This window comes from Hypanus sabinus, chromosome 3, assembly GCF_030144855.1.
Source record: "Hypanus sabinus isolate sHypSab1 chromosome 3, sHypSab1.hap1, whole genome shotgun sequence".
In the NCBI taxonomy this organism is placed as follows: domain Eukaryota; kingdom Metazoa; phylum Chordata; class Chondrichthyes; order Myliobatiformes; family Dasyatidae; genus Hypanus; species Hypanus sabinus.
In genome coordinates this window covers 119672508-119694714 of record NC_082708.1, presented here as the reverse complement: position 1 = coordinate 119694714, position 22207 = coordinate 119672508, and positions in this window count along the sequence as shown.

Below are 22207 nucleotides of genomic sequence, written 5' to 3'. Positions count from 1 at the left end.
CTTGTATTTATTTCCCTAAATTGCATCAAAAATAATTTTGACAGCTTCAAAGCAATTGCACAACCACTGACTGCGACTCCAGCCTTGAACTCCAGGCCGGGTCTTCACATGCTGCGACTGTAACTCCCGTCTCCCCTTCCCCTATCACCACTCTGCAATCCCCTCTCCCTCAGATCCCATTGTCAGCTTCCGGGTCCTCAGAGGCTCCATCTTCCTCTCACCCCAACCCTTCCCTCTCCACCGACACTACCAGCCTCCCTCCCCCCACTGATCCCATCTCTCATCCATGCCGGGTCTTTACCATTCCCTCTGACCTTCAACTCTCTGAGGCAGAGCGCTCTGTCCTCAGTAAGGGCCTCACCTTTGTCCCCCTTCGCCCACACCTCAGAGTGTTCCACGTACACCATGATGCTGAACTCTTCTTCCGCCAGCTCCGTCTCCGAGCTTACTTCTTTGACAAGGACTCTCCTACCCCCACCGATGACCCCTTCTCGCATCTTCAACACTCCTCCTCTTCAAGGACACCCCACACTAGTCTTCTGCCTGCTCTGGATCTCTTTATTGCTAATTGCCGATGGGACATCAACCGTCTTGACTTCACCACACCCTGTTCCAATTCCAACCTCACTCCTTCCGAACGCTCTGCTCTCCGCTCCCTCCACACCAATCCCAACCTCACTATAAAACCTGCTGATAAGGGAGGAGCTGTTGTTGTCTGGCGTACTGACCTCTACCTGGCCGAGGCACAGCGACAACTCTCTGATAACACCTCTTATTTACTCTTTGATCATGATCCCACTAAGGAGCACCAGGCCATTGTCTCCTATACCATCACCAACCTTATCAGCTCTGGAGATCTCCCATCCACTGCCACCAACCTCATAGTTCCCACACCCCGCACTTCCTGTTTCTACCTCCTACCCAAGATCCACAAACCTGCCTGTCCAGGTAGACCTATTGTCTCAGCTTGCTCCTGCCCCACTGAACTCATTTCTGCATACCTTGACACTGTCTTATCCCCCCTTGTTCAATTTCTTCCCACCTATGTTCGTGACACTTCTCAAGCTTTGAATTTTTTCAATGATTTTAAGTTCCCTGGCCCCCTCCGTCTTATTTTCACCATGGACATCCAGTCCCTATATACCTCCACCCCCCACCGAGATGGTCTCAAAGCTCTTCACTTTTTTTTGGATTCCAGACCTAACCAAATCCCCTCTACCACCACTCTCCTCCGTCTAGCGGAATTAGTTCTTACTTTCAATAATTTCTCCTTTGGCTCCTCCCACTTCCTCCAAACCAAAGGTGTAGCCATGGGTACCCGTATGGGTCCCAGTTATGCCTGCCTTTTTGTTGGCTTTGTGGAACAGTCCATGTTCCAAGTCTATACCGGTATCCATCCCTCTCTTTTCCTTCGCTACATCGACAACTGCATTGGTGCTGCCTCTTGCACGCATGCTGAGCTCGTCGACTTCATTAACTTTGCCTCCAACTTTCACCCTGCCCTCAAATTTACCTGGTCCATTTCCGACACCTCCCTCCCCTTTCTTGATCTTTCTGTCTCCATCTCTGGAGACGGCCCATCTACTGATATCCACTATAAACCTACAGACTCTCACAGCTACCTGGACTATTCCTCTTCCCACCCTGTCTCTTGCAAAAATGCTATCCCCTTCTCACAATTCCTCCGTCTCCGCCACATCTGCTCTCAGGATGAAGCTTTTCATTCCAGGATGAAGGAGTGTCAGGGGCTTGATGGAACCAAACACAGGACGCAGGCACTGAAGTACTAGGGGGAGGACAGGATGGGAATGCCACGGCACTTAAGGGCAGCTGGGGTTCAGGCAGACAGAGTTCAGGCAGGCGGAGCGGAACGGCTCCCGGAGTTCAGGTTCAGGTAGACAGGCTTCTGGGGTTCAAGCAGGCAGACAGACAGGACCCCGGGGTTCAGGCGGACAGACAGGCTCCCCGGGGTTCAGGCGGACAGACAGGTCCCCGGGGTTCAGGCAGACAGACAGGCTCCCCGGGTTCAGGCAGACAGACAGGTCCCCGGGTTCAGGCAGACAGACAGGCTCCCGGGATTCAGGCGGACAGACAGGTCCCCGGGGTTCAGGCGGACAGACAGGTCCCCGGGTTCAGGCAGGCAGACAGGTCCCCGGGGTTCAGGCAGGCAGGTCCCCGGGGTTCAGGCAGGCAGGCAGGTCCCCGGGTTCAGGCAGGCAGGCAGGTCCCCGGGTTCAGGCAGGCAGGCAGGTCCCCGGGTTCAGGCTGACAGACTGGCTCCCCGGGTTCAGGCGGACAGACAGGCTCCCCGGGTTCAGGCGGACAGACAGGCTCCCCGGGTTCAGGCGGACAGACAGGTCCCCGGGTTCAGGCGGACAGACAGGCTCCCCGGGTTCAGGCGGACAGACAGGCTCCCGGGATTCAGGCGGACAGGCAGGTCCCCGGGTTCAGGCGGACAGACAGGTCCCCGGGTTCAGGCGGGCAGACAGGTCCCCGGGTTCAGGCGGACAGACAGGTCCCCGGGTTCAGGCAGGCAGGCAGGTCCCCGGGTTCAGGCGGACAGACAGGTCCCCGGGTTCAGGCGGACAGACAGGTCCCCGGGTTCAGGCGGACAGACAGGTCCCCGGGTTCAGGCAGGCAGCCAGGTCCCCAGGTTCAGGCAGACAGACAGGCTCCCCGGGTTCAGGCAGACAGACAGGCTCCCCGGGTTCAGGCAGGCAGGCAGGTCCCTGGGTTCAGGCAGGCAGGCAGGTCCCTGGGTTCAGGCAGGCAGGCAGGTCCCCGGGTTCAGGCAGACAGACAGGCTCCCCGGGTTCAGGCAGACAGACAGGCTCCCCGGGTTCAGGCAGACAGACAGGCTCCCCGGGTTCAGGCGGACAGGCAGGTCCCCGGGTTCAGGCGGACATGCAGGTCCCCGGGTTCAGGCAGGCAGGCAGGTCCCCGGGTTCAGGCGGACAGACAGGTCCCCGGGTTCAGGCGGACAGACAGGTCCCCGGGTTCAGGCAGGCAGGCAGGTCCCCGGGTTCAGGCAGGCAGGCAGGTCCCCGGGTTTAGGCAGACAGACAGGCTCCCCGGGTTCAGGCAGACAGACAGGCTCCCCGGGTTCAGGCAGACAGACAGGCTCCCCGGGTTCAGGCAGACAGACAGGCTCCCCGGGTTCAGGCAGACAGGTCCCCGGGGTTCAGGCAGGCAGGTCCCCGGGTTCAGGCGGACAGGCAGGTCCCCGGGTTAAGGCGGACAGGCAGGTCCCCGGGTTCAGGCGGACAGGCAGGTCCCCGGGTTCAGGCGGACAGGCAGGTCCCCGGGTTCAGGCGGACAGGCAGGTCCCCGGGTTCAGGCGGACAGGCAGGTCCCCGGGTTCAGGCGGACAGACAGGTCCCCGGGTTCAGGCAGGCAGGCAGGTCCCCGGGTTCAGGCAGACAGACAGGCTCCCCGGGTTCAGGCAGACAGGTCCCCGGGGTTCAGGCAGGCAGGTCCCCGGGTTCAGGCGGACAGGCAGGTCCCCGGGTTAAGGCGGACAGGCAGGTCCCCGGGTTCAGGCGGACAGTCAGGTCCCCGGGTTCAGGCGGACAGGCAGGTCCCCGGGTTCAGGCGGACAGGCAGGTCCCCGGGTTCAGGCGGACAGGCAGGTCCCCGGGTTCAGGCAGGCAGGCAGGTACCCGGGTTCAGGCAGGCAGGCAGGTCCCCGGGTTCAGGCAGACAGACAGGCTCCCCGGGTTCAGGCAGACAGGCAGGCTCCCCGGGTTCAGGCAGGCAGGCAGGTCCCTGGGTTCAGGCAGGCAGGCAGGTCCCCGGGTTCAGGCAGACAGACAGGCTCCCCGGGTTCAGGCAGACAGACAGGCTCCCCGGGTTCAGGCAGACAGACAGGCTCCCCGGGTTCAGGCAGGCAGGTCCCCGGGGTTCAGGCAGGCAGGTCCCCGGGTTCAGGCAGACAGACAGGCTCCCCGGGTTCAGGCAGACAGACAGGCTCCCCGGGTTCAGGCAGACAGACAGGCTCCCCGGGTTCAGGCGGACAGGCAGGTCCCCGGGTTCAGGCGGACATGCAGGTCCCCGGGTTCAGGCAGGCAGGCAGGTCCCCGGGTTCAGGCGGACAGACAGGCTCCCCGGGTTAAGGCGGACAGGCAGGTCCCCGGGTTCAGGCGGACAGGCAGGTCCCCGGGTTCAGGCGGACAGACAGGTCCCCGGGTTCAGGCGGACAGGCAGGTCCCCGGGTTCAGGCAGGCAGGCAGGTCCCCGGGTTCAGGCAGGCAGGCAGGTCCCCGGGTTCAGGCAGACAGACAGGCTCCCCGGGTTCAGGCGGACAGACAGGCTCCCCGGGGTTCAGGCGGACAGACAGGTCCCCGGGGTTCAGGCAGACAGACAGGCTCCCCGGGTTCAGGCAGACAGACAGGTCCCCGGGTTCAGGCAGGCAGGCAGGTCCCCGGGTTCAGGCAGACAGACAGGCTCCCCGGGTTCAGGCGGACAGACAGGCTCCCCGGGGTTCAGGCGGACAGACAGGTCCCCGGGGTTCAGGCAGACAGACAGGCTCCCCGGGTTCAGGCAGACAGACAGGTCCCCGGGTTCAGGCGGACAGACAGGCTCCCCGGGTTCAGGCGGACAGACAGGCTCCCGGGATTCAGGCGGACAGGCAGGTCCCCGGGTTCAGGCGGACAGACAGGTCCCCGGGTTCAGGCGGGCAGACAGGTCCCCGGGTTCAGGCGGACAGACAGGTCCCCGGGTTCAGGCAGGCAGGCAGGTCCCCGGGTTCAGGCGGACAGACAGGTCCCCGGGTTCAGGCGGACAGACAGGTCCCCGGGTTCAGGCGGACAGACAGGTCCCCGGGTTCAGGCAGGCAGCCAGGTCCCCAGGTTCAGGCAGACAGACAGGCTCCCCGGGTTCAGGCAGACAGACAGGCTCCCCGGGTTCAGGCAGGCAGGCAGGTCCCTGGGTTCAGGCAGGCAGGCAGGTCCCTGGGTTCAGGCAGGCAGGCAGGTCCCCGGGTTCAGGCAGACAGACAGGCTCCCCGGGTTCAGGCAGACAGACAGGCTCCCCGGGTTCAGGCGGACAGGCAGGTCCCCGGGTTCAGGCGGACATGCAGGTCCCCGGGTTCAGGCAGGCAGGCAGGTCCCCGGGTTCAGGCGGACAGACAGGTCCCCGGGTTCAGGCGGACAGACAGGTCCCCGGGTTCAGGCAGGCAGGCAGGTCCCCGGGTTCAGGCAGGCAGGCAGGTCCCCGGGTTTAGGCAGACAGACAGGCTCCCCGGGTTCAGGCAGACAGACAGGCTCCCCGGGTTCAGGCAGACAGACAGGCTCCCCGGGTTCAGGCAGACAGACAGGCTCCCCGGGTTCAGGCAGACAGGTCCCCGGGGTTCAGGCAGGCAGGTCCCCGGGTTCAGGCGGACAGGCAGGTCCCCGGGTTAAGGCGGACAGGCAGGTCCCCGGGTTCAGGCGGACAGGCAGGTCCCCGGGTTCAGGCGGACAGGCAGGTCCCCGGGTTCAGGCGGACAGGCAGGTCCCCGGGTTCAGGCGGACAGGCAGGTCCCCGGGTTCAGGCGGACAGACAGGTCCCCGGGTTCAGGCAGGCAGGCAGGTCCCCGGGTTCAGGCAGACAGACAGGCTCCCCGGGTTCAGGCAGACAGGTCCCCGGGGTTCAGGCAGGCAGGTCCCCGGGTTCAGGCGGACAGGCAGGTCCCCGGGTTAAGGCGGACAGGCAGGTCCCCGGGTTCAGGCGGACAGGCAGGTCCCCGGGTTCAGGCGGACAGGCAGGTCCCCGGGTTCAGGCGGACAGGCAGGTCCCCGGGTTCAGGCAGGCAGGCAGGTCCCCGGGTTCAGGCAGGCAGGCAGGTCCCCGGGTTCAGGCAGACAGACAGGCTCCCCGGGTTCAGGCAGACAGGCAGGCTCCCCGGGTTCAGGCAGGCAGGCAGGTCCCTGGGTTCAGGCAGGCAGGAAGGTCCCCGGGTTCAGGCAGACAGACAGGCTCCCCGGGTTCAGGCAGACAGACAGGCTCCCCGGGTTCAGGCAGACAGACAGGCTCCCCGGGTTCAGGCAGGCAGGTCCCCGGGGTTCAGGCAGGCAGGTCCCCGGGTTCAGGCAGACAGACAGGCTCCCCGGGTTCAGGCAGACAGACAGGCTCCCCGGGTTCAGGCAGACAGGTCCCTGGGGTTCAGGCAGGCAGGTCCCCGGGTTCAGGCAGGCAGGTCCCCGGGTTCAGGCGGATAGGTCCCCGGGTTCAGGCAGGCAGGCAGGTCCTCGGGTTCAGGCAGGCAGGCAGGTCCCCGGGTTCAGACAGACAGACAGGCTCCCCGGGTTCAGGCAGACAGACAGGCTCCCCGGGTTCAGGCAGACAGGTCCCCGGGTTCAGGCAGACAGACAGGTCCCCGGGTTCAGGCAGACAGACAGGCTCCCCGGGTTCAGGCAGACAGACAGGCTCCCCGGGTTCAGGCAGACAGGTCCCCGGGGTTCAGGCAGGCAGGTCCCCGGGTTCAAGCAGACAGACAGGCTCCCCGGGTTCAGGCAGACAGACAGGCTCCCCGGGTTCAGGCAGACAGACAGGCTCCCTGGGTTCAGGCGGACAGACAGGCTCCCCGTGTTCAGGCGGACAGACAGGCTCCCCGGGTTCAGGCGGACAGGCAGGTCCCCGGGTTCAGGCGGACAGGCAGGTCCCCGGGTTCAGGCGGACAGGCAGGTCCCCGGGTTCAGGCGGACAGACAGGCTCCCCGGGTTCAGGCAGACAGACAGGCTCCCCGGGTTCAGGCAAACAGACAGGCTCCCCGGGTTCAGGCAGACAGGTCCCCGGGGTTCAGGCAGGCAGGTCCCCGGGTTCAGGCGGACAGGCAGGTCCCCGGGTTAAGGCGGACAGGCAGGTCCCCGGGTTCAGGCGGACAGGCAGGTCCCCGGGTTCAGGCGGACAGACAGGTCCCCGGGTTCAGGCGGACAGGCAGGTCCCCGGGTTCAGGCGGACAGACAGGTCCCCGGGTTCAGGCAGGCAGGCAGGTCCCCGGGTTCAGGCAGGCAGGCAGGTCCCCGGGTTCAGGCAGACAGACAGGCTCCCCGGGTTCAGGCAGACAGGCAGGCTCCCCGGGTTCAGGCAGGCAGGCAGGTCCCTGGGTTCAGGCAGGCAGGCAGGTCCCCGGGTTCAGGCAGACAGACAGGCTCCCCGGGTTCAGGCAGACAGACAGGCTCCCCGGGTTCAGGCAGACAGGTCCCCGGGGTTCAGGCAGGCAGGTCCCCGGGTTCAGGCGGACAGGCAGGTCCCCGGATTAAGGCGGACAGGCAGGTCCCCGGGTTCAGGCGGACAGGCAGGTCCCCGGGTTCAGGCGGACAGGCAGGTCCCCGGGTTCAGGCGGACAGGCAGGTCCCCGGGTTCAGGCGGACAGGCAGGACCCCGGGTTCAGGCAGGCAGGCAGGTCCCCGGGTTCAGGCAGGCAGGCAGGTCCCCGGGTTCAGGCAGACAGACAGGCTCCCCGGGTTCAGGCAGACAGACAGGCTCCCCGGGTTCAGGCAGACAGGTCCCCGGGGTTCAGGCAGGCAGGTCCCCGGGTTCAGGCAGACAGACAGGCTCCCCGGGTTCAGGCAGACAGACAGGCTCCCCGGGTTCAGGCAGACAGGTCCCCGGGGTTCAGGCAGGCAGGTCCCCGGGTTCAGGCGGACAGGCAGGTCCCCGGGTTCAGGCGGACAGGCAGGTCCCCGGGTTCAGGCGGACAGGCAGGTCCCCGGGTTCAGGCGGACAGGCAGGTCCACGGGTTCAGGCGGACAGGCAGGTCCCCGGGTTCAGGCAGGCAGGCAGGTCCCCGGGTTCAGGCAGGCAGGCAGGTCCCCGGGTTCAGGCAGACAGACAGGCTCCCCGGGTTCAGGCAGACAGGCAGGCTCCCCGGGTTCAGGCAGGCAGGCAGGTCCCTGGGTTCAGGCAGGCAGGCAGGTCCCCGGGGTTCAGGCAGGCAGTTCCCCCGGTTCAGGCAGACAGACAGGCTCCCCGGGTTCAGGCAGACAGACAGGCTCCCCGGGTTCAGGCAGACAGGTCCCTGGGGTTCAGGCAGGCAGGTCCCCGGGTTCAGGCAGGCAGGTCCCCGGGTTCAGGCGGACAGGTCCCCGGGTTCAGGCAGGCAGGCAGGTCCTCGGGTTCAGGCAGGCAGGCAGGTCCCCGGGTTCAGACAGACAGACAGGCTCCCCGGGTTCAGGCAGACAGACAGGCTCCCCGGGTTCAGGCAGACAGGTCCCCGGGGTTCAGGCAGGCAGGTCCCCGGGTTCAGGCAGACAGACAGGCTCCCCGGGTTCAGGCAGACAGACAGGCTCCCCGGGTTCAGGCAGACAGGTCCCTGGGGTTCAGGCAGGCAGGTCCCCGGGTTCAGGCAGGCAGGTCCCCGGGTTCAGGCGGACAGGTCCCCGGGTTCAGGCAGGCAGGCAGGTCCTCGGGTTCAGGCAGGCAGGCAGGTCCCCGGGTTCAGACAGACAGACAGGCTCCCCGGGTTCAGGCAGACAGACAGGCTCCCCGGGTTCAGGCAGACAGGTCCCCGGGTTCAGGCAGACAGACAGGCTCCCCGGGTTCAGGCAGACAGGTCCCCGGGTTCAGGCAGACAGACAGGTCCCCGGGTTCAGGCGGACAGACAGGCTCCCCGGGTTCAGGCAGACAGACAGGCTCCCCGGGTTCAGGCAGACAGACAGGCTCCCCGGGTTCAGGCAGACAGGTCCCCGGGGTTCAGGCAGGCAGGTCCCCGAGTTCAAGCAGACAGACAGGCTCCCCGGGTTCAGGCAGACAGACAGGCTCCCCGGGTTCAGGCAGACAGACAGGCTCCCTGGGTTCAGGCGGACAGACAGGCTCCCCGTGTTCAGGCGGACAGACAGGCTCCCCGGGTTCAGGCGGACAGGCAGGTCCCCGGGTTCAGGCGGACAGGCAGGTCCCCGGGTTCAGGCGGACAGGCAGGTCCCCGGGTTCAGGCGGACAGACAGGCTCCCCGGGTTCAGGCGGACAGGCAGGCTCCCGGGATTCAGGCGGACAGGCAGGTCCCCGGGTTCAGGCGGACAGACAGGTCCCCGGGTTCAGGCGGGCAGACAGGTCCCCGGGTTCAGGCGGACAGACAGGTCCCCGGGTTCAGGCAGGCAGGCAGGTCCCCGGGTTCAGGCGGACAGACAGGTCCCCGGGTTCAGGCGGACAGACAGGTCCCCGGGTTCAGGCGGACAGACAGGTCCCCGGGTTCAGGCAGGCAGCCAGGTCCCCGGGTTCAGGCAGACAGACAGGCTCCCCGGGTTCAGGCAGACAGACAGGCTCCCCGGGTTCAGGCAGGCAGGCAGGTCCCTGGGTTCAGGCAGGCAGGCAGGTCCCTGGGTTCAGGCAGGCAGGCAGGTCCCCGGGTTCAGGCAGACAGACAGGCTCCCCGGGTTCAGGCAGACAGACAGGCTCCCCGGGTTCAGGCAGACAGACAGGCTCCCCTGGTTCAGGCGGACAGGCAGGTCCCCGGGTTCAGGCGGACATGCAGGTCCCCGGGTTCAGGCAGGCAGGCAGGTCCCCGGGTTCAGGCAGACAGACAGGCTCCCCGGGTTCAGGCAGACAGGCAGGCTCCCCGGGTTCAGGCAGGCAGGCAGGTCCCTGGGTTCAGGCAGGCAGGCAGGTCCCCGGGTTCAGGCAGACAGACAGGCTCCCCGGGTTCAGGCAGACAGACAGGCTCCCCGGGTTCAGGCAGACAGACAGGCTCCCCGGGTTCAGGCAGGCAGGTCCCCGGGGTTCAGGCAGGCAGGTCCCCGGGTTCAGGCAGACAGACAGGCTCCCCGGGTTCAGGCAGACAGACAGGCTCCCCGGGTTCAGGCAGACAGGTCCCTGGGGTTCAGGCAGGCAGGTCCCCGGGTTCAGGCAGGCAGGTCCCCGGGTTCAGGCGGACAGGTCCCCGGGTTCAGGCAGGCAGGCAGGTCCTCGGGTTCAGGCAGGCAGGCAGGTCCCCGGGTTCAGACAGACAGACAGGCTCCCCGGGTTCAGGCAGACAGACAGGCTCCCCGGGTTCAGGCGGACAGGCAGGTCCCCGGGTTCAGGCGGACAGACAGGTCCCCGGGTTCAGGCAGACAGACAGGCTCCCCGGGTTCAGGCAGACAGACAGGCTCCCCGGGTTCAGGCAGACAGGTCCCCGGGGTTCAGGCAGGCAGGTCCCCGGGTTCAAGCAGACAGACAGGCTCCCCGGGTTCAGGCAGACAGACAGGCTCCCCGGGTTCAGGCAGACAGACAGGCTCCCTGGGTTCAGGCGGACAGACAGGCTCCCCGTGTTCAGGCGGACAGACAGGCTCCCCGGGTTCAGGCGGACAGGCAGGTCCCCGGGTTCAGGCGGACAGGCAGGTCCCCGGGTTCAGGCGGACAGGCAGGTCCCCGGGTTCAGGCGGACAGGCAGGTCCCCGGGTTCAGGCGGACAGACAGGTCCCCGGGTTCAGGCGGACAGACAGGTCCCCGGGTTCAGGCAGGCAGGCAGGTCCCCGGGTTCAGGCAGGCAGGCAGGTCCCCGGGTTCAGGCAGGCAGACTGGCTCCCCGGGTTCAGGCAGACAGACAGGCTCCCCGGGTTCAGGCAAGCAGGCAGGTCCCTGGGTTCAGGCAGGCAGGCAGGTCCCCGGGTTCAGGCGGACAGACAGGTCCCCGGGTTCAGGCGGACAGACAGGTCCCCGGGTTCAGGCGGACAGACAGGTCCCCGGGTTCAGGCAGGCAGGCAGGTCCCCGGGTTCAGGCAGGCAGGCAGGTCCCCGGGTTCAGGCAGGCAGACAGGCTCCCCGGGTTCAGGCAGACAGACAGGCTCCCCGGGTTCAGGCAGACAGGTCCCCGGGGTTCAGGCAGGCAGGTCCCCGGGTTCAGGCAGGCAGACAGGCTCCCCGGGTTCAGGCAGACAGGTCCCCGGGGTTCAGGCAGGCAGGTCCCCGGGTTCAGGCAGACAGACAGGCTCCCCGGGTTCAGCGGACAGACAGGTCCCCGGGTTCAGGCGGACAGACAGGTCCCCGGGTTCAGGCAGACAGACAGGCTCCCCGGGTTCAGGCGGACAGACAGGTCCCCGGGTTCAGGTGGACAGACAGGTCCCCGGGTTCAGGCAGGCAGGCTCCCCGGGTTCAGGCAGACAGACAGGCTCCCCGGGTTCAGGCAGGCAGGCAGGTCCCTGGGTTCAGGCAGGCAGGTAGGTCCCCGGGTTCAGGCAGACAGACAGGCTCCCCGGGTTCAGGCAGACAGACAGGCTCCCCGGGTTCAGGCAGACAGGTCCCCGGGTTCAGGCAGACAGACAGGTCCCCGGGTTCAGGCAGACAGACAGGCTCCCCGGGTTCAGGCAGACAGACAGGCTCCCCGGGTTCAGGCAGACAGGTCCCCGGGGTTCAGGCATGCAGGTCCCCGGGTTCAAGCAGACAGCCAGGCTCCCCGGGTTCAGGCAGACAGACAGGCTCCCCGGGTTCAGGCGGACAGACAGGCTCCCCGGGTTCAGGCGGACAGACAGGCTCCCCGGGTTCAGGTGGACAGGCAGGTCCCCGGGTTCAGGCGGACAGGCAGGTCCCCGGGTTCAGGCGGACAGGCAGGTCCCCGGGTTCAGGCGGACAGACAGGTCCCCGGGTTCAGGCGGACAGACAGGTCCCCGGGTTCAGGCGGACAGACAGGTCCCCGGGTTCAGGCAGGCAGGCAGGTCCCCGGGTTCAGGCAGGCAGGCAGGTCCCTGGGTTCAGGCAGGCAGGCAGGTCCCCGGGTTCAGGCAGGCAGGTAGGTCCCCGGGTTCAGGCAGGCAGACAGGCTCCCCGGGTTCAGGCAGACAGACAGGCTCCCCGGGTTCAGGCAAGCAGGCAGGTCCCTGGGTTCAGGCAGGCAGGCAGGTCCCCGGGTTCAGGCAGCCAGACAGGCTCCCCGGGTTCAGGCAGACAGACAGGCTCCCCGGGTTCAGGCAGACAGGTCCCCGGGGTTCAGGCAGGCAGGTCCCCGGGTTCAGGCAGACAGGTCCCCGGGTTCAGGCAGACAGACAGGCTCCCCGGGTTCAGGCAGACAGGTCCCTGGGGTTCAGGCGGACAGGTCCCCGGGTTCAGGCGGACAGACAGGTCCCCGGGTTCAGGCGGACAGACAGGTCCCCGGGTTCAGGCGGACAGACAGGTCCCCGGGGTTCAGGTGGACAGACAGGTCCCCGGGTTCAGGCAGGCAGGTCCCCGGGTTCAGGCGGACAGACAGGTCCCCGGGTTCAGGCAGGCAGGTCCCCGGGTTCAGGCAGACAGACAGGCTCCCCGGGTTCAGGCGGACAGACAAGCTCCCCGGGTTCAGGCGGACAGACAGGCTCCCCGGGTTCAGGCGGACAGGCAGGTCCCCGGGTTCAGGCGGACAGGCAGGTCCCCGGGTTCAGGCGGACAGGCAGGTCCCCGGGTTCAGGCGGACAGGCAGGTCCCCGGGTTCAGGCGGACAGGCAGGTCCCCGGGTTCAGGCGGACAGACAGGTCCCCGGGTTCAGGCAGGCTGGCAGGTCCCCGGGTTCAGGCAGACAGACAGGCTCCCCGGGTTCAGGCAGGCAGGCAGGTCCCTGGGTTCAGGCAGGCAGGCAGGTCCCCGGGTTCAGGCAGACAGACAGGCTCCCCGGGTTCAGGCAGACAGACAGGCTCCCCGGGTTCAGGCAGACAGGTCCCCGGGGTTCAGGCAGGCAGGTCCCCGGGTTCAGGCAGACAGGTCCCCGGGGTTCAGGCAGGCAGGTCCCCGGGTTCAGGCAGACAGACAGGCTCCCCTGTTTCAGGCAGACAGACAGGCTCCCCGGGTTCAGGCAGACAGGTCCCCGGGGTTCAGGCAGGCAGGTCCCCGGGTTCAGGCAGGCAGGCAGGTCCTCGGGTTCAGGCAGGCAGGCAGGCTCCCCGGGTTCAGGCAGACAGACAGGCTCCCCGGGTTCAGGCAGACAGGTCCCCGGGTTCAGGCAGACAGACAGGTCCCCGGGTTCAGGCAGACAGACAGGCTCCCCGGGTTCAGGCAGACAGACAGGCTCCCCGGGTTCAGGCAGACAGGTCCCCGGGGTTCAGGCAGGCAGGTCCCCGGGTTCAAGCAGACAGACAGGCTCCCCGGGTTCAGGCAGACAGACAGGCTCCCCGGGTTCAGGCAGACAGACAGGCTCCCTGGGTTCAGGCGGACAGACAGGCTCCCCGTGTTCAGGCGGACAGACAGGCTCCCCGGGTTCAGGCGGACAGGCAGGTCCCCGGGTTCAGGCGGACAGGCAGGTCCCCGGGTTCAGGCGGACAGGCAGGTCCCCGGGTTCAGGCGGACAGGCAGGTCCCCGGGTTCAGGCGGACAGACAGGTCCCCGGGTTCAGGCGGACAGACAGGTCCCCGGGTTCAGGCAGGCAGGCAGGTCCCCGGGTTCAGGCAGGCAGGCAGGTCCCCGGGTTCAGGCAGGCAGACAGGCTCCCCGGGTTCAGGCAGACAGACAGGCTCCCCGGGTTCAGGCAAGCAGGCAGGTCCCTGGGTTCAGGCAGGCAGGCAGGTCCCCGGGTTCAGGCGGACAGACAGGTCCCCGGGTTCAGGCGGACAGACAGGTCCCCGGGTTCAGGCGGACAGACAGGTCCCCGGGTTCAGGCAGGCAGGCAGGTCCCCGGGTTCAGGCAGGCAGGCAGGTCCCCGGGTTCAGGCAGGCAGACAGGCTCCCCGGGTTCAGGCAGACAGACAGGCTCCCCGGGTTCAGGCAGACAGGTCCCCGGGGTTCAGGCAGGCAGGTCCCCGGGTTCAGGCAGGCAGACAGGCTCCCCGGGTTCAGGCAGACAGGTCCCCGGGGTTCAGGCAGGCAGGTCCCCGGGTTCAGGCAGACAGACAGGCTCCCCGGGTTCAGCGGACAGACAGGTCCCCGGGTTCAGGCGGACAGACAGGTCCCCGGGTTCAGGCAGACAGACAGGCTCCCCGGGTTCAGGCGGACAGACAGGTCCCCGGGTTCAGGTGGACAGACAGGTCCCCGGGTTCAGGCAGGCAGGCTCCCCGGGTTCAGGCAGACAGACAGGCTCCCCGGGTTCAGGCGGACAGACAGGTCCCCGGGTTCAGGCGGACAGACAGGTCCCCGGGTTCAGGCAGGCAGGCAGGTCCCCGGGTTCAGGCAGGCAGGCAGGTCCCCGGGTTCAGGCAGGCAGACAGGCTCCCCGGGTTCAGGCAGACAGACAGGCTCCCCGGGTTCAGGCAGACAGGTCCCCGGGGTTCAGGCAGGCAGGTCCCCGGGTTCAGGCAGGCAGACAGGCTCCCCGGGTTCAGGCAGACAGGTCCCCGGGGTTCAGGCAGGCAGGTCCCCGGGTTCAGGCAGACAGACAGGCTCCCCGGGTTCAGCGGACAGACAGGTCCCCGGGTTCAGGCGGACAGACAGGTCCCCGGGTTCAGGCAGACAGACAGGCTCCCCGGGTTCAGGCGGACAGACAGGTCCCCGGGTTCAGGTGGACAGTCAGGTCCCCGGGTTCAGGCAGGCAGGCTCCCCGGGTTCAGGCAGACAGACAGGCTCCCCGGGTTCAGGCAGGCAGGCAGGTCCCTGGGTTCAGGCAGGCAGGTAGGTCCCCGGGTTCAGGCAGACAGACAGGCTCCCCGGGTTCAGGCAGACAGACAGGCTCCCCGGGTTCAGGCAGACAGGTCCCCGGGTTCAGGCAGACAGACAGGTCCCCGGGTTCAGGCAGACAGACAGGCTCCCCGGGTTCAGGCAGACAGACAGGCTCCCCGGGTTCAGGCAGACAGGTCCCCGGGGTTCAGGCAGGCAGGTCCCCGGGTTCAAGCAGACAGCCAGGCTCCCCGGGTTCAGGCAGACAGACAGGCTCCCCGGGTTCAGGCGGACAGACAGGCTCCCCGGGTTCAGGCGGACAGACAGGCTCCCCGGGTTCAGGTGGACAGGCAGGTCCCCGGGTTCAGGCGGACAGGCAGGTCCCCGGGTTCAGGCGGACAGGCAGGTCCCCGGGTTCAGGCGGACAGACAGGTCCCCGGGTTCAGGCGGACAGACAGGTCCCCGGGTTCAGGCAGGCAGGCAGGTCCCTGGGTTCAGGCAGGCAGGCATGTCCCCGGGTTCAGGCAGGCAGGTAGGTCCCCGGGTTCAGGCAGGCAGACAGGCTCCCCGGGTTCAGGCAGACAGACAGGCTCCCCGGGTTCAGGCAAGCAGGCAGGTCCCTGGGTTCAGGCAGGCAGGCAGGTCCCCGGGTTCAGGCAGCCAGACAGGCTCCCCGGGTTCAGGCAGACAGACAGGCTCCCCGGGTTCAGGCAGACAGGTCCCCGGGGTTCAGGCAGGCAGGTCCCCGGGTTCAGGCAGACAGGTCCCCGGGTTCAGGCAGACAGACAGGCTCCCCGGGTTCAGGCAGACAGGTCCCTGGGGTTCAGGCGGACAGGTCCCCGGGTTCAGGCGGACAGACAGGTCCCCGGGTTCAGGCGGACAGACAGGTCCCCGGGTTCAGGCGGACAGACAGGTCCCCGGGGTTCAGGTGGACAGACAGGTCCCCGGGTTCAGGCAGGCAGGTCCCCGGGTTCAGGCGGACAGACAGGTCCCCGGGTTCAGGCAGGCAGGTCCCCGGGTTCAGGCAGACAGACAGGCTCCCCGGGTTCAGGCGGACAGACAAGCTCCCCGGGTTCAGGCGGACAGACAGGCTCCCCGGGTTCAGGCGGACAGGCAGGTCCCCGGGTTCAGGCGGACAGGCAGGTCCCCGGGTTCAGGCGGACAGGCAGGTCCCCGGGTTCAGGCGGACAGGCAGGTCTCCGGGTTCAGGCGGACAGGCAGGTCCCCGGGTTCAGGCGGACAGACAGGTCCCCGGGTTCAGGCAGGCTGGCAGGTCCCCGGGTTCAGGCAGACAGACAGGCTCCCCGGGTTCAGGCAGGCAGGCAGGTCCCTGGGTTCAGGCAGGCAGGCAGGTCCCCGGGTTCAGGCAGACAGACAGGCTCCCCGGGTTCAGGCAGACAGACAGGCTCCCCGGGTTCAGGCAGACAGGTCCCCGGGGTTCAGGCAGGCAGGTCCCCGGGTTCAGGCAGACAGGTCCCCGGGGTTCAGGCAGGCAGGTCCCCGGGTTCAGGCAGACAGACAGGCTCCCCTGTTTCAGGCAGACAGACAGGCTCCCCGGGTTCAGGCAGACAGGTCCCCGGGGTTCAGGCAGGCAGGTCCCCGGGTTCAGGCAGGCAGGCAGGTCCTCGGGTTCAGGCAGGCAGGCAGGCTCCCCGGGTTCAGGCAGACAGACAGGCTCCCCGGGTTCAGGCAGACAGGTCCCCGGGTTCAGGCAGACAGACAGGTCCCCGGGTTCAGGCAGACAGACAGGCTCCCCGGGTTCAGGCAGACAGACAGGCTCCCCGGGTTCAGGCAGACAGGTCCCCGGGGTTCAGGCAGGCATGTCCCCGGGTTCAAGCAGACAGACAGGCTCCCCGGGTTCAGGCAGACAGACAGGCTCCCCGGGTTCAGGCGGACAGACAGGCTCCCCGTGTTCAGGCGGACAGACAGGCTCCCCGGGTTCAGGCGGACAGGCAGGTCCCCGGGTTCAGGCGGACAGGCAGGTCCCCGGGTTCAGGCGGACAGGCAGGTCCCCGGGTTCAGGCGGACAGGCAGGTCCCCGGGTTCAGGCGGACAGACAGGTCCCCGGGTTCAGGCGGACAGACAGGTCCCCGGGTTCAGGCAGGCAGGCAGGTCCCCGGGTTCAGGCAGGCAGGCAGGTCCCCGGGTTCAGGCAGGCAGACAGGCTCCCCGGGTTCAGGCAGACAGACAGGCTCCCCGGGTTCAGGCAAGCAGGCAGGTCCCTGGGTTCAGGCAGGCAGGCAGGTCCCCGGGTTCAGGCGGACAGACAGGTCCCCGGGTTCAGGCGGACAGACAGGTCCCCGGGTTCAGGCGGACAGACAGGTCCCCGGGTTCAGGCAGGCAGGCAGGTCCCCGGGTTCAGGCAGGCAGGCAGGTCCCCGGGTTCAGGCAGGCAGACAGGCTCCCCGGGTTCAGGCAGACAGACAGGCTCCCCGTGTTCAGGCAGACAGGTCCCCGGGGTTCAGGCAGGCAGGTCCCCGGGTTCAGGCAGGCAGACAGGCTCCCCGGGTTCAGGCAGACAGGTCCCCGCGGTTCAGGCAGGCAGGTCCCCGGGTTCAGGCAGACAGACAGGCTCCCCGGGTTCAGCGGACAGACAGGTCCCCGGGTTCAGGCGGACAGACAGGTCCCCGGGTTCAGGCAGACAGACAGGCTCCCCGGGTTCAGGCGGACAGACAGGTCCCCGGGTTCAGGTGGACAGACAGGTCCCCGGGTTCAGGCAGGCAGGCTCCCCGGGTTCAGGCAGACAGACAGGCTCCCCGGGTTCAGGCAGGCAGGCAGGTCCCTGGGTTCAGGCAGGCAGGTAGGTCCCCGGGTTCAGGCAGACAGACAGGCTCCCCGGGTTCAGGCAGACAGACAGGCTCCCCGGGTTCAGGCAGACAGGTCCCCGGGTTCAGGCAGACAGACAGGTCCCCGGGTTCAGGCAGACAGACAGGCTCCCCGGGTTCAGGCAGACAGACAGGCTCCCCGGGTTCAGGCAGACAGGTCCCCGGGGTTCAGGCAGGCAGGTCCCCGGGTTCAAGCAGACAGACAGGCTCCCCGGGTTCAGGCAGACAGACAGGCTCCCCGGGTTCAGGCGGACAGACAGGCTGCCCGGGTTCAGGCGGACAGACAGGCTCCCCGGGTTCAGGCGGACAGGCAGGTCCCCGGGTTCAGGCGGACAGGCAGGTCCCCGGGTTCAGGCGGACAGACAGATCCCCGGGTTCAGGCAGGCAGGCAGGTCCCCGGGTTCAGGCAGGCAGGCAGGTCCCTGGGTTCAGGCAGGCAGGCAGGTCCCCGGGTTCAGGCAGGCAGGTAGGTCCCCGGGTTCAGGCAGGCAGACAGGCTCCCCGGGTTCAGGCAGACAGACAGGCTCCCCGGGTTCAGGCAAGCAGGCAGGTCCCTGGGTTCAGGCAGGCAGGCAGGTCCCCGGGTTCAGGCAGCCAGACAGGCTCCCCGGGTTCAGGCAGACAGACAGGCTCCCCGGGTTCAGGCAGACAGGTCCCCGGGGTTCAGGCAGGCAGGTTCCCGGGTTCAGGCAGACAGGTCCCCGGGTTCAGGCAGACAGACAGGCTCCCCGGGTTCAGGCAGACAGGTCCCTGGGGTTTCAGGCGGACAGGTCCCCGGGTTCAGGCGGACAGACAGGTCCCCGGGTTCAGGCGGACAGACAGGTCCCCGGGTTCAGGCGGACAGACTGGTCCCCGGGTTCAGGCGGACAGACAGGTCCCCGGGGTTCAGGTGGACAGACAGGTCCCCGGGTTCAGGCAGGCAGGTCCCCGGGTTCAGGCGGACAGACAGGTCCCCGGGTTCAGGCAGGCAGGTCCCCGGGTTCAGGCAGACAGACAGGCTCCCCGGGTTCAGGCGGACAGACAAGCTCCCCGGGTTCAGGCGGACAGACAGGCTCCCCGGGTTCAGGCGGACAGGCAGGTCCCCGGGTTCAGGCGGACAGGCAGGTCCCCGGGTTCAGGCGGACAGGCAGGTCCCCGGGTTCAGGCGGACAGGCATGTCCCCGGGTTCAGGCGGACAGGCAGGTCCCCGGGTTCAGGCGGACAGACAGGTCCCCGGGTTCAGGCAGGCTGGCAGGTCCCCGGGTTCAGGCAGACAGACAGGCTCCCCGGGTTCAGGCAGGCAGGCAGGTCCCTGGGTTCAGGCAGGCAGGCAGGTCCCCGGGTTCAGGCAGACAGACAGGCTCCCCGGGTTCAGGCAGACAGACAGGCTCCCCGGGTTCAGGCAGACAGGTCCCCGGGGTTCAGGCAGGCAGGTCCCCGGGTTCAGGCAGACAGGTCCCCGGGGTTCAGGCAGGCAGGTCCCCGGGTTCAGGCAGACAGACAGGCTCCCCTGTTTCAGGCAGACAGACAGGCTCCCCGGGTTCAGGCAGACAGGTCCCCGGGGTTCAGGCAGGCAGGTCCCCGGGTTCAGGCAGACAGACAGGCTCCCCGGGTTCAGGCAGACAGGTCCCCGGGGTTCAGGCAGGCAGGTCCCCGGGTTCAGGCAGACAGGTCCCCGGGGTTCAGGCAGGCAGGTCCCTGGGTTCAGGCAGACAGACAGGCTCCCCGGGTTCAGGCAGACAGACAGGCTCCCCGGGTTCAGGCAGACAGGTCCCCGGGGTTCAGGCAGGCAGGTCCCCGGGTTCAGGCAGACAGTCTTCCTTTTTTAAACAAAGGGGCTTCCCTTCGTCCACCATCAACTCTGCTCTCAAACACATCTCTCCCATTTCCCGCACATCTGCCCTCACCCCATCCACCCGCCACCCCACTCGGGATAGGGTTCCCCTTGTCCTTATCTACCACCCCACCAGCCTCCAGGTCCAACATATAATTCTCCATAACTTCTGCCACCTCCAACGGGATCCCACTACCAAACACATTTTACCCTCCCCCCCCCCCCCCCCCCGCTTATTGCAGGGATCGCTCTCCTTGTCTCTACGCGACTCCTTGTCCACTCGTTCCCCCCCCAACCCTTCCCACCAATCTCCCTCCTGGCACTTATCCTTGTAAAAAGAACAAGTGCTACACCTGCCCTTACACTTCCTCCCTCACCACCATTCAGGGCCCCAGACAGTCCTTCCAGGTGAGGCGACACTTCACCTGTGAGTCGGCTGGTGTGGTATACTGCGTTCGGTGCTCCCGGTGTGGCCTTTTATATATTGGTGAGACCCGATGCAGACTGGGAGACCATTTCGCTGAACACCTACGCTCGGTCCGCCAGAAAAAGCAGGATCACCCAGTGGCTACACATTTTAATTCCACGTCCCATTCCCATTCTGATATGTCTATCCATGGCCTCCTCTATTGTCAAAATGAATCCAAACTCAGGTTGGAGGAACAACACCTTATATACCGGCTGGGTAGCCTCCAACCTGATGGCATGAACATTGACTTCTCTAACTTCCGTTAATGCCCCCCTGATGCACCATCAATAACTCTCAGAGACGAGAGGCGAGATATAGGCTTTTATTGGCTGGAAGAAAGAACAAGTAGCAATTGACCACCACACTACATCCTGGAGACTGAGGCCGGGCGGTGTCTCCAATCGCCTTTATACCGGAGTCTGTGGGAGGAGCCACAGGCGCAGTCAGCGGGGGGTGGGGGGCGTGTCCAGATAGGTATATGTAGTTCACCACACCCTCCTCCCCTTCTTACCCCATCCCTGACATATTTAGTTGTTTGCCTGTTCTCCATCTCCCTTTGGTGCTCCCCACCTTTCTTTCTCCCGAGGCCTCCCATCCCATGATCCTTTCCCTTCTCCAGCTCTGTATCACTTTCGCCAATCACTTTTCCAGCTCTTAGCTTCATCCCACCCCCTCCGGTCTTCTCCTATCATTTCGCATTTTCCCCTCCCCCACTACTTTCAAATCTCTTACTATCTTTCCTTTCGGTTAGTCCTGACGAAGGGTCTCGGCCCGAAACGTCGACAGTGCTTCTCCCTATAGATGCTGCCTGGCCTGCTGTGTTCTACCAGCATTTTGTGTGTTGTTGTCAAAAATAATTTGTCAGTTTGTGTTAGAAAAAGCAATTTATCAATTGCGACACGAGTATTGACAATAAATGGCACAGTTGCCACCTCCCTGCCTCTCCCTCGCCACAGCTGAGATTGTCATCGCTGGCCAAATATTCTGATCCGTGTCATTGGCCTTGAGCTCATTGTCCTGGCTGACAGCCATCGAGTAACTAATTGTGGAAACTAACCACCTTTTACCCATTCGGTTTCGCTTGTATTGCTAGGATTTTCATTTGAATTGGGCATGGTCACCACTCTTGCAGGCTGCTTGATAAGTTCTGAGGTGCTTCCCTGACAATTGTTAACTACAGCTCATTCGCCATTTATCTGTTGTACAGAGTCCACCGGCTGTGTCATCCCCGCATGCACTGTCGTGACTAAGCTAAAATTAACAAACTTTAATGGATTTTTATTCAACTCTCCGTGAGAAGGCGACAGCCTTCTTCTGATTTCCTTAATTGCACACCTTAAACTTTTAATCTTTCCCTCAAATTTCTTTGCAACACAAACCATTAACCTCTTCAGATTTTCCCCTCAAATTATAATGGAACTGGAGGCATCTCAGACGTCATATCTATTCCCAGTTTATTACGGCCAGTCACCTTCACCAGGTTCCTCTGGACTCCTTTCCTCAAAATTGTTATGATGTAGGAGAATGAGGGGAGATTTGATAAAGGTATACTAAATTATGAGGGATATAGATAGAGTAAATGCAAGCAGGCTTTTTTTCTGCTGAGATTGGGTGAGACTAGAACCAGAGGTCAGAGGTTTAGGGTGAAAGGTGAAATATGTAAGGAGAACCTGAGGGGGAACTTCTTCACTCGGAGGGTGGTGAGAGTGTGGATCGAGCTGCCAGCAGAAGCGGTGGGTGCAGGTTTGATTTCAATATTTAACAGTAATTTGGATAAGTACATGGTTGGGAGTAGTATGGAGATCTCCATTCCAGGTGCAGATCGATGGGACTAGGCAGAGTATGTTTGGCATACACTAGATGGACTGACTGGCCTGTTTCTATGCCATAGTGCTCTATGAATCCCTGACAGTGACTAAAAGGAGTAGATTTTGCAAATAATGTCTTGTATTTGTAACTACCACAGCTCAGTTAAACAAAGATAGTTGCAACTAGTTCCCTAATTGCCAATTATAATATGCAATATTCCCTGATCAGACAGGCGTTGTTGTGTCTCAGGCTGCTGGGCCTGCAGTCTTGGGCACAGTCCTTCCAGCACGCTCTATTCTGAATGACCACTGCTTTGTTTCATCATCAGGGTGACCACAAATAAGCTGACCATGGAGGTAGAGCAGAATGATTGCTCTACTGGACCAGCACCATTTTATTCTTGCCATTACTTGTAAGCTTTCCTGAAGTCTGTTCCTTCCAATTTCAAAAAAAAAGATAAGCAATATGGACACAAATAAAACCTGATTAAGGTTTGGTACAACACATTGAAAAGGTCTCTTGCTGGACATCCCTGCGGAAATCCCAATGTCTTAACCTGCCTTTCATTATACAGCTCAAGGAATTTTTACATCTATAAATTTACCGTAGCTTTGGATTTTAAATCTTAAATTCCTGTTTTGTTTCGGTTGACAGAAGTCTCTGTCACCTTTGATGTACATCAAAGAGAGAAAAAAAAAACCCTGAGCTATGACCCAGTGTCTTGGGTTGGATCATGCTTAATCCAGCTGTCCTCACCCCTGAGCAAGCAGTGGCTGCACTGACTTGTAACACAGTTGTGTCCCACGAAGTGCAGCAGCCATGAGCAGTGACTAAGCCTTAGGTAGT